The 9,965-nt window shown below is 36.4% G+C and overlaps 1 long non-coding RNA gene across 1 annotated transcript; it reads right to left on the bottom strand.

Moving 5' to 3' along the window:
- Positions 1 to 6,839: 6,839 nt before the first annotated feature.
- On the bottom strand, positions 6,840 to 9,701 carry LOC124922775. The gene is made up of 4 exons (XR_007097869.1): positions 9,638 to 9,701; positions 9,144 to 9,555; positions 8,987 to 9,044; positions 6,840 to 8,338 (listed from the first exon to the last, which is right to left on the bottom strand). It is a non-coding gene; the product is annotated as an uncharacterized LOC124922775 (long non-coding RNA).
- Between the last annotated feature and the right edge of the window lie 264 nt (positions 9,702 to 9,965).

The raw sequence follows: 9,965 nt of genomic DNA on the forward strand, positions 1-9,965 counted from the left end.
CTTTGGGACCGAACTTCAGATGGAATATAAATCATCCACATGAACTAATATTAGATAATCATAATGCATCTCTTAGAACTAAAAAACAAATAATAGATAAAATTGCAAACTCTTCTTTTATTTCTCAAATTGAACCTAAGAAATGAAGCACTACTTGATCCATATTGGATCAATGCTATGCAAGAAGATTTAAATCAATATGAAAGATATAAAGTTTGACATTTAATTTCAAGACCAGTCGATCAATCTGTTATTGAAACTTGATGGATTGTTAGAAACAAACTAAGCGAAGATGGCTTAGTTGTGAGAAACAAAGTTAGACTAGTAACTCAAGGTTATAGACAGGAAGAAGGAATTGACTTTGAGGAGTCATTCTACCCTGTAGCTAGACTTGAAGCTATTAGAATTTTTATAGCTTATGCAACTTTTAGAAACTTTAAAGTTTATCAAATGGATGTTAAAAGTGCTTTTCTAAATGGTGTACTTAATGAAGATGTGTATGTTGAAGAGCCGTCTGGCTTTCGAGATCATTCTCTGTCTAATCATGTTTTCAAATTAGATAAGGCTTTGTATGGTCTTAAGCAAGCTCCTAGAGCTTGGTATGACACCTTGAATAAATTCCTATTTAATTATTTTATTGTAGACACAGTAGATAAAACACTTTTTAGATTTGTTAATGATTCACATATTTTACTTGTTCAAATTTATGTGGATGACATCATATGTGGGTCAACTAACCCAAACTATGTGAGAAGTTCTCTAAGATGATGCAGGATAAGTTTGAGATGAGCATGATGGGTGAGCAAGACATTCTTTCTTGGTCTTCAAGTTCGTCAACTTGAAGTTGGTACTTTCCTCAATTAAGCAAAGTACACTAAGGAGTTGTTGAAGTAATTCATTATGGAGAACTGCTCAGTTTCCTCAACACCCAATAACTCATCAAGCAAGCTAGATAAAGATGAAGATGTCCAGGATGTCGACATGACAGATTACCGAGGAATAACTAACTCCCTACTTTACCTGATAGCCATCCTGCCAGACATCTTATTTGTTGTCAGCGTATATAGAAGATTTCAAGCTAATCCTAAACACTCTCATTGCGTAGATGCTAAACGAATTTTAAAATATTTAAAGGGAACTCAATGTTTTGGACTGTAGTATTTGAAGGATTCCAGTTTCAACTTAATTAGTTACTCTATTGTAAACTATGTAGGGTGTAAGATCGATCGGAAGAGCACCGGTGGAATGTGTCAGTTCCTTGGTGATCGAATGATTTCTTGGAATAACAAGAAGCAGACGTTTGTCACCACATCTACATTATAGGCAGAATACCTTGCTGTAGGCAACTGCTGTACTTAATTGCTGTGAATTCAACATTAGTTGAGAGACTACGACATCCAAGCAGACGAGTCTTCAATATTATATGACAACACTAGAGCTATCACAATAAATTACAATCTAGTGTTGGATTCCAGAATGAAGCATACCGACATTCAACATCACTTCATCTAGGACCATGTTATTTAGAAGCATGTTTGACTGGAATACGTCTCAACAGATCAGCAAGTGGAAGACATCTTCACGAACCCACTTTCCGAGACTAAATTTTCTTACTTTTGAAATATTTTGGGTCTATTAAATTTAAATTAATTTAATTTAATATGTACAAATTTAGGGGAACTTGTTGATAAGCTGATAAGCCAGACGTGTTAAGATGGATGTCTCAATCATGCTGAAAAAACAGTTGTCTGATGACACTATACAACAAACGGGATGTGCTTAAGCAGCTTGAAATTTCAGCATAGTCAAACTCTAAACTGCCGGGTAGACGGTTGTTGACACAACTGTTTCTATAAGTCAGTAGACGTCTTCTGGAGCAGACGTGTCACTAAGCTTAAATTCAAGTCATGCGGACATCACAGTCAGTCAGTTGTCTAAGTGCATTTAAGATGACTCGTCTTTAGCCGAGTGGGACAACTGTTTTAATATTATCAATACACTGTAATTTCAACCCCCTTGGACAGTTTACGATCATATTTTAAAAAATAAATATTTTCTCTCCATTTATTTTAAATTTACATGAAGACACGTGTCTGTCATGATTAAAATATAACCAACATGCATTGTTAATTAAGTTTTATACGCATAATTAATTAAATAATGTTTATTTATTTTATTTAATGACACGTGTCGGTTGGGCTCCATAAAGAGTATCCAATACGCCTAAGACATTTCATTACCTTATTTGTGTTTTCTGAAATCCTAAATCTCTTATTACTCTCTAGAACTCTCTTCCTTCTCTCTAGAAAGTCAGTCGTCTTTTTCTTCTTCATCTAACCCCTAACTTCTAAGATGACTTTGTTTGCTCAAAATACAATGCAGGTGAATTTTAAATCCGTTTATGTTTCGGGGCTACCTGCGATGGTCACCATGTTTAAAACCCTAGAAGCTTCCGGTCTAAGGAAGTTTCTAGATGGTCCGTTCATAATTCACGAACCAAAGGTTCGTGAGTTCTTTTTAACTGCCAAGATGGTTGGAGACACCGTTCAGATGACGTTGAAGGGCATGGTGGTTTCCATCTCCAAAGATATATTTGCCTAGTTCTTTGTCTTCCGACGGAAGGTCTTTCTGCCTTCGACCTTATTCCTACTGAAGATGTAACGGAAATGCATACGGTCTTTTGAGACGTCTCCGTTCCCGTTGAAACTCAAGGAAAGAAGAAATTTTTGAAATCAGAGTTTTGTCTCCTAAACGATATCATCTCCAAGTCTCTCCAGGTGAGGGTAGGATCTTTTGATGCCTACACCCATGAGCGATTTAAGATAATGGTGGTCATATCCAAGGGAACGACCATCAACTGGTTGTCTGTTCTCTTCAGGACCTTGACACTGATGGTGACAATGCCAAAGAAGCAGCATATTGGCTTCTCTGTGCAACTAAGTAGGTTGTTTAAACACCTGTAAATAAATCTGGACAACGATGTTAATATTCATACTAACATAGTGATAACCAGTAGCACGGTGGGAAACTACATCTTAAGGATGAAGGTTGTTAAAGAGTTCAAGACCAATAATAACTCATCCATTCAAAAGTCGAGTGGTCAGTCGACTACTCTGTCCACACGCCCAGCCGCCTCTTGACGTCCAACCCTAGAAAAAAGAAGGAAGTTTAGAGTTAGATAGTCGACTGATAGCTCAAACAGTCAGAAGTGGGATTCTGTCGGAGAAACCGCTAAGGTTGCCTCATATGTGAAAAAGGAAAGAATGGAGGAAACTCCTACTATAAAGGTATTTCTTAAGCTAGTCTCTAAAACCTCTCTGGCTATAGTGTCTACTGCGGTTTCCAATGTGGAACAGGTTGAAACACCAACTACGGTTTCAGTTGGTGATGTTGATGAAAGGCCTGCAGGAGACGTTACTGCCTCTCCTGTTGCTGAACCAACTGATATGTCAGTTGGTTCTATTATTGATGAATGACCTACGGAGAACACCGTTGTTTTCCTAGATGTAGGAACTGATGTTGTAAATGTTATCCAGGATGCTAAAACAGTAGTTGTTCAGACAACTGTTGGTCCGCTGCAGATTAGTTGAAAGTAGCATCTCCGAAAGATGATGTTCCAATTTATAGCACCTCTCCAACAGCTATTTCAAAGAAGGTTCAAGCTTCAAAGAGAATTGTCTTTAGGAAACCTGTGCCTGATTCCAAGCCTGCCGAGGTTGCAAGTAAGGGTAAAGATCATGTGGATCATGTTCCCAAGCCTCTTTCGGTTGTAAAACAATCAATCGAACTCATCCTCGAGGAGTTTGAGTTAACGACTTCAAAGAGGCTCGAACTCTTTAATAAATGGAGCCGCATAAGGCTCCATAAAAGATTCGATGAGGCCATCCAAGGTGAAGATATGATTGCGCAGTGCAAGGCGCTGTATGGTCTGGAGAAAACAGTCCTAACTTGGACTTACACATTGAATATTCAAGAAGCTCTCAAGAGGAGAGAGCTGGTAGCAGTAGTCGCTAGAGGGAGTGTTTTGCTCCCAATCCTTTGTAAAAGGGAGAAAAACTACGACCCTTTGCAGAGAACTGCTTGGATGGATGGCAGGGTAAACAACCGTCTACAACATATCTTGGATTCTTATTGCTCAACTGCCTTATCCTTTATTCATGGCACACAATCATCCAAGATTGCGGAGAAACTAAGGAGGGAGTCGTGGATAGAGCTGAATTGTCCAAACGCTGAAGATCAGCTGCTCTTTATTGAAAAGATGCAGTCTTCTCCTGCTATGAAGGAACCCTCTCACTACTGCAGAGCAGTCGTCTATTCCTGCTTCTGAACATTAGTAGGTTCTGTTGGTTAAAGAGCAGCTGCTTCTTCAAACCATTGAGCAACAACAACCATCCTCTACTGCTAAGGAGCTCTCTTCTACTCCTGAGAAGCTTTCCACCCCTACTGATGAGCAGAAGTCTTCTGATTCAGAGAAGGAACCCTCTATAGCTGTTGAGCATCTTTCAACCCCTATCTCCAAGAAGGAATCTTATGAAAAACACTCTTCTCCTATTTTAGAGAAGCAGCGCTCCTTTCTGTTTAGACGATCTCTTCAGACAAGGAGCAACAGACGTATGAAGAGAGGTGTTCCTCCCTCAAATCCAAACATCCAACCCCTTCATCTTTAAATCATCAATCCCTCCCAACTAAATCTATTCACTATCAAGAAGTGACTAGATTTCTCCAGGATCTATGTGAGGAGATTTAGGGGTAGACGGCGAGTTTCGAGCAATGATCAATGTGCCTCGAGTCTCATCTTCTGAAAAGGATCTAGAGCCGTCTACAATTCAGTTAAGTTTTCGAGCCTCCCCTCTTCGTATCATCCAAGCTGGTTCCAATTTAGAACTGTCGAATCCTTCTTCCCCAAAGGAGTCTTCTCGGGGAACGATAGATCCCAAAAACTTCATCATTTATGCTCTTGCATTTCTACAACCGATAATCGCAATAAACTTTAGTGATTTTGAGATTTTAAGGGAGCAGACTAATTCAAACTCAAAAGCAACAATCGATGTAGCCTTGGAGCAGGAAAATTCCTTTAAAGATATATCGAGCACTTCGATTGAAGTGTCGATCATCAAAGATTCTATGATCAAGATGAAGTCTACTCTGCTCAAGAACGCTTTCGACCTCCACTAAGAGATGATTACAAAAATGTATTCCTATGGCTTTCAGCTTCTCAAAATTTCAAACCACCTTAAGACGGCAGAAGCGTAACGCATTAAAGATGCTGATGCAACAACAAAAAGTATTGAAAATGCTATTGTGGCTGTTGATGATGCTGTTAAAAAGGGGAAGGTAGAAGTCGATGGGAAGGGAATGTAGCTTTCGAGGTAGTCAAACTGGAAGAAAGCCAGGTCGAAGAGGAGGTCGAGGAGGCAAAGGTCAATGATGGGAAAGTCTTCTCTTCGGCAATAAAAACGAAGGCTGAAGCTTCAAAGAAGAAAAAATGGAGGATTTTAATCTATCTTTTATTTAATTCCCGGTACATAACATAGTTTTAACATCATCAAAAATAGACAAATTTTTAGTATAAGTTAAATAAAGAAAAATGATAAAAATTAATTAAAAGATAAATAATTAATTAAATTGAAATAAGAAAAATGTTTTAATTGATTAAAATGAACTTAGGTGAATAAAAATAAGTTCAATCAATACGACAGAGTTTTGATGATGCTTTCATAAGTAAATAAAACTAAGTTGTGCAAATGTTTTAACCCGCGGGTACAGCTGAGGAACTTGGAGTAGACACCTCACTTCAACAACAGAGTTGAGGAAGAGTGAGCAGATGTCTCACTTCAACAGTAGATCTGAGGAAGCGCGAGCAGAAGTTTCATTTTAACAGAAGAGCTGAAGAAACACGAGCAGACGCCTTGCTTCAATAATGGTCTGAAGAAGCGCGGACAGACGCCTTGCTTCAGAAGTGGTCTGAAAAAGTGCGAGTAGACGCCTTGCTTCAGTAATCGTTTGAAGAAGTGCTCTCTTCTACATAGCTCATCAGAATAGCGAACAACATCGTTCGTTATCAGCAGACTTCCAAGTCAGCTTAGCACAACTGCCATTTAGTGTTCAACCACTATAAAATCGACACGTACCTATGAACAAAATTCGACTATTGATACATTTAAACATATAAGGACATCAAAGTACAACGCCAAATCCTTAGACCTATGAACATTGGATCCTTGTAGCTCTAGTACGACGGATCTCTGAATATCTGGATTTGAGGTACGGTGAATCTTTCCCGGTTAATTTACGATCCAAGAATCAGAGTCGACCATTGCTAAGCTTCACTTTAAAACATTAGTAGAGTACAACGACGACACAAGTTACATAAAAAGTGAGTCACGAAATTATGAACAGTTAGTTATCAAGTGAAAAAGTTAACAAGCTTTTCTTTCTTCATTCTCTTACTCTCACTAGTAAAAAAATACCCTATAGTGATTGGTAAACGAATCGCTATTAACCTTCAAATCGATCGTTATAAGTCTATAGCAATTGGTCATATACCAATCGCTCTCAATCTGCAAAAGTCTTCTAGCTATTGCCATAATTGGCAACGGCGATTGGTAGATGACCAATCGCTATAGACATATGGCGATTGGTTAAATAACCAATCGCTACTACCTAGGAGAAGACTATGGCGATTGGTTAGTGACAATTGGTGATGCTCATTAGGTTTGGCGATTGGTAATTTTACCAATCGGTATAGACCTTTTTTAAATAAAAATAAAAAAAACTAAAATAAAAAAAAAATTCATCAATTGCTTCAATACAAAACTAAATAATCATCCACAGTCATCTATTAAAACTTTACATCATAAAATAATCTGTGATATCTGATACATAAGAGTGTCAATAAAGAAAACAACACTCCAATAACTACTCCTATAGAGATATGACTCCTCTTTCATCTTTCAACCACTTCTCTACTTAAATCAATTACTGAAACATATTGATAAACTTGCAAAGTTAAACATAATCTTAGATATCAACAGGATTCGAATTTGTAAAACTTCCTTGAATAGAAAGGTAGTGTCCTCTCCCAAATATAATCAGAGCTTGGTATGCTTGAATGGCCTTCTGTATTATATTTAAAATTGACAAATACAACTCCTAAAATTCATGTTATGTAATCTAAATTAAAGCTTTTAAACACATCTAAGGAGCAAGAACAGAAGATTATAAATAGGACAAAATAATCTAAAGTGACAGTAGGACAAAAATCATAAAGAGATTATGGAAATCAAATCTAAATTTAAGCACAATAGTAGTTACAACAGTTATACACAAATTTAATGTAGGCTAACCAAATAATCAATAACCCTATCTCTAGTTTAATTGAATGATGAAACTCATAAACAATAAATTTTCATGAGGAACAAAGCAATATCTACAATCTCTAAGGTGAAAAAGAGCCTGGGAGACAGATCTACAACACCCAACTTCATCTCTTCCATTTTTGTCTTAATAGATAATAAGGTTCCAAAGAAATTTAGGAAAATAGGGGAAAAAATGATGAAATGCATTCACAAGATCTCAATGGAATGTGTATTTTTATGCTATTTGACAAGATGTTGAAACCACATCATGGTGAAACAAGAAACAAATTTGAGATGGTACCTGCAAGAGTATATCACCCAACTTCTCCCTTACAATCCCGGTAGCGAGAATTGAATCGAGGAAGTCGCCATTAGAACATGGTTGAAACCCAAAATTTCCTAAAATACTGGTAAATGTAATCACATAACAAAATTATTGCTCTAATCAATCCTTTAACACACTCTAAGAAACTATAGGTATAATACCAAATCCACCTCACAGCACAGCGCAACAATATCAGGCTCAGAAGTCAAAACTTCAGGATGCCCAAATGAAAGCTGACAGCACTCTGCCTATGATGTTGAAAGCTATATGATGAATCAATTTTGGATGAATAATAAATTGTTCATTGTACAACTGAAACATAAGAAATTGTGTAATTTAACCTGATGATATCCTCCTTGTGCAACTACTTTGATGTCTACTAACTTCTCTAACATCAAAACAAACTCTTTAAGAAAAAGTGGCGTGAGAAAATAAGATGTAAGAATCTCCCTCCTAGATGAAGCCCTTCTAGCCCGAAGAACGAAAAAAGAAATGAGGTTTCTTTTGTAAAGTTTAATCGTTCATGTATAATAAGAAGAAATCTCAACCATTTCAAGGACGTGCTTCACTTCTTCACTTCCATTCTTCTCCCCACTCATTTTAACAAACCCACCAATATCACCCTTTAAACCGTTCTCTAGTTGACACGAGCCAGCTGCAGCACCAAATAAGTATGAAAAACGTCTCGAATACAACTTGCTAAGTAGAGAAATCAAAGAAACTTAAGAATCAAACCTCACTTTGTGGACTGAAGGACGCAATTTGGATTGGTTTACATGGTGTGGGTTCATTGAAACCAATTTAGGTCAGTGATACTATTTCTCTTATAATAAATCATATTTAAAATAAAATCAAGTATATAATTCCTAATTCCTTGCTATAAACAAATATGCATTAGTTATCAACCATGCTTCTTTTCATAGAACTTTAAAGAGAGTATTCTTGTAGTTTGCTTCATTTATGAAGTACACACCTTATAGAATATGGTATCACCTACCCAAAAAAAAATAACAACCAAACGGAGAATGTTAAAACACAGTAAGATCTCCTATTTTTTTTCTCAAATACTTTAATAAAAACTTTTATTCTATCATAAATCACTTTATCATTCAAATAATCAACTAAAATTACTATATATTTTTTTATAACATTTTAAATATGAAATACAAATGATATTTTAGTCATTAAATCCAAATGACTCCAATCCTCCAAATAATCCTACATCAAATAAGCTTTAGAAATGCAAGACAAAAGGTATCCAAGACTCAAATTTTCAGGACAAAAAGTAATGATCAGTAGTTACCCGTAGATAGAGATTAACCCATGGACCTTGCCTCTTGGTTAAGTTTTTCCTTCAAATTCTAGCAAAGGAAATGGATAAGAATGGTTTAAAAACAATCGTTAAGCTAGCATATGTGAGAAGATAAATACTGATTCTTTCATGATACTGTAAGTAGTACCTCCAGTTCAGTATTTGAAATCACTTTGAATGGAAGATCAAATTCCACCATAGTGCTCTCTATGAGAAAATGGAGCAATAGCAAATCAATTAATGACACAACATCGATGAAATGTTAAGGCATTAATATTTACTTGAGCTTCAGCTTTTTCAATACGTAATCGGTAATGAAAGAGTGTAGTCTTCATTGAAAGGAACCATTTTTTCAATTCCTCCCTGATCAAATGAGGAAACAGGTTGCAAAGAACTAAAGCTTATATCCATTTAGAGAAGACTGTTTTATTGACGGAATAAGCAGTAACAACTTATGTTCGGCAATAAACTAGACAAAGTACAAAGTGCGAGACGATGTCCTTGTTAATTTCATCAGAAGTTTGTGGCTGGATCATATTTGACTTACAGAGATCTTTAACCTAGAAAATTCAATTGAGAAATTCTTACAACATGAAACATAACAACATCTGTAAAAGACTATTTGAACATGAATGAACTAACCAATATCTCCATCTCATTGGATTTTTTGCCTCTGGATAATCCATCAGATATTCCTTGAAGAACTACAAGAGCATCGACAAACAAATCAAACAAAAAATCTTCCAAGCATAATCTAATAGATTCTGAAATGAAGGAGATAACACATGAAACTAAGAGAAAGTGGAGATACTCGTCTCATTTCGAGTCTGACTTCAAGGGGTGGAGTAGAATGGTAGAGTGGAAGAGTTGGAACTATTTCAGCTGCAGGAAATCTTCTTTGGGGAACAACAATCTCCATTGATTTCCTTTTGCTTGATCTGAAACGATGAGTTGTTCACTTGAAGAGAAA

The sequence above is a fragment of the Impatiens glandulifera genome, chromosome 1, assembly GCF_907164915.1.
Source record: "Impatiens glandulifera chromosome 1, dImpGla2.1, whole genome shotgun sequence".
NCBI classification, from domain to species: Eukaryota; Viridiplantae; Streptophyta; class Magnoliopsida; order Ericales; family Balsaminaceae; genus Impatiens; species Impatiens glandulifera.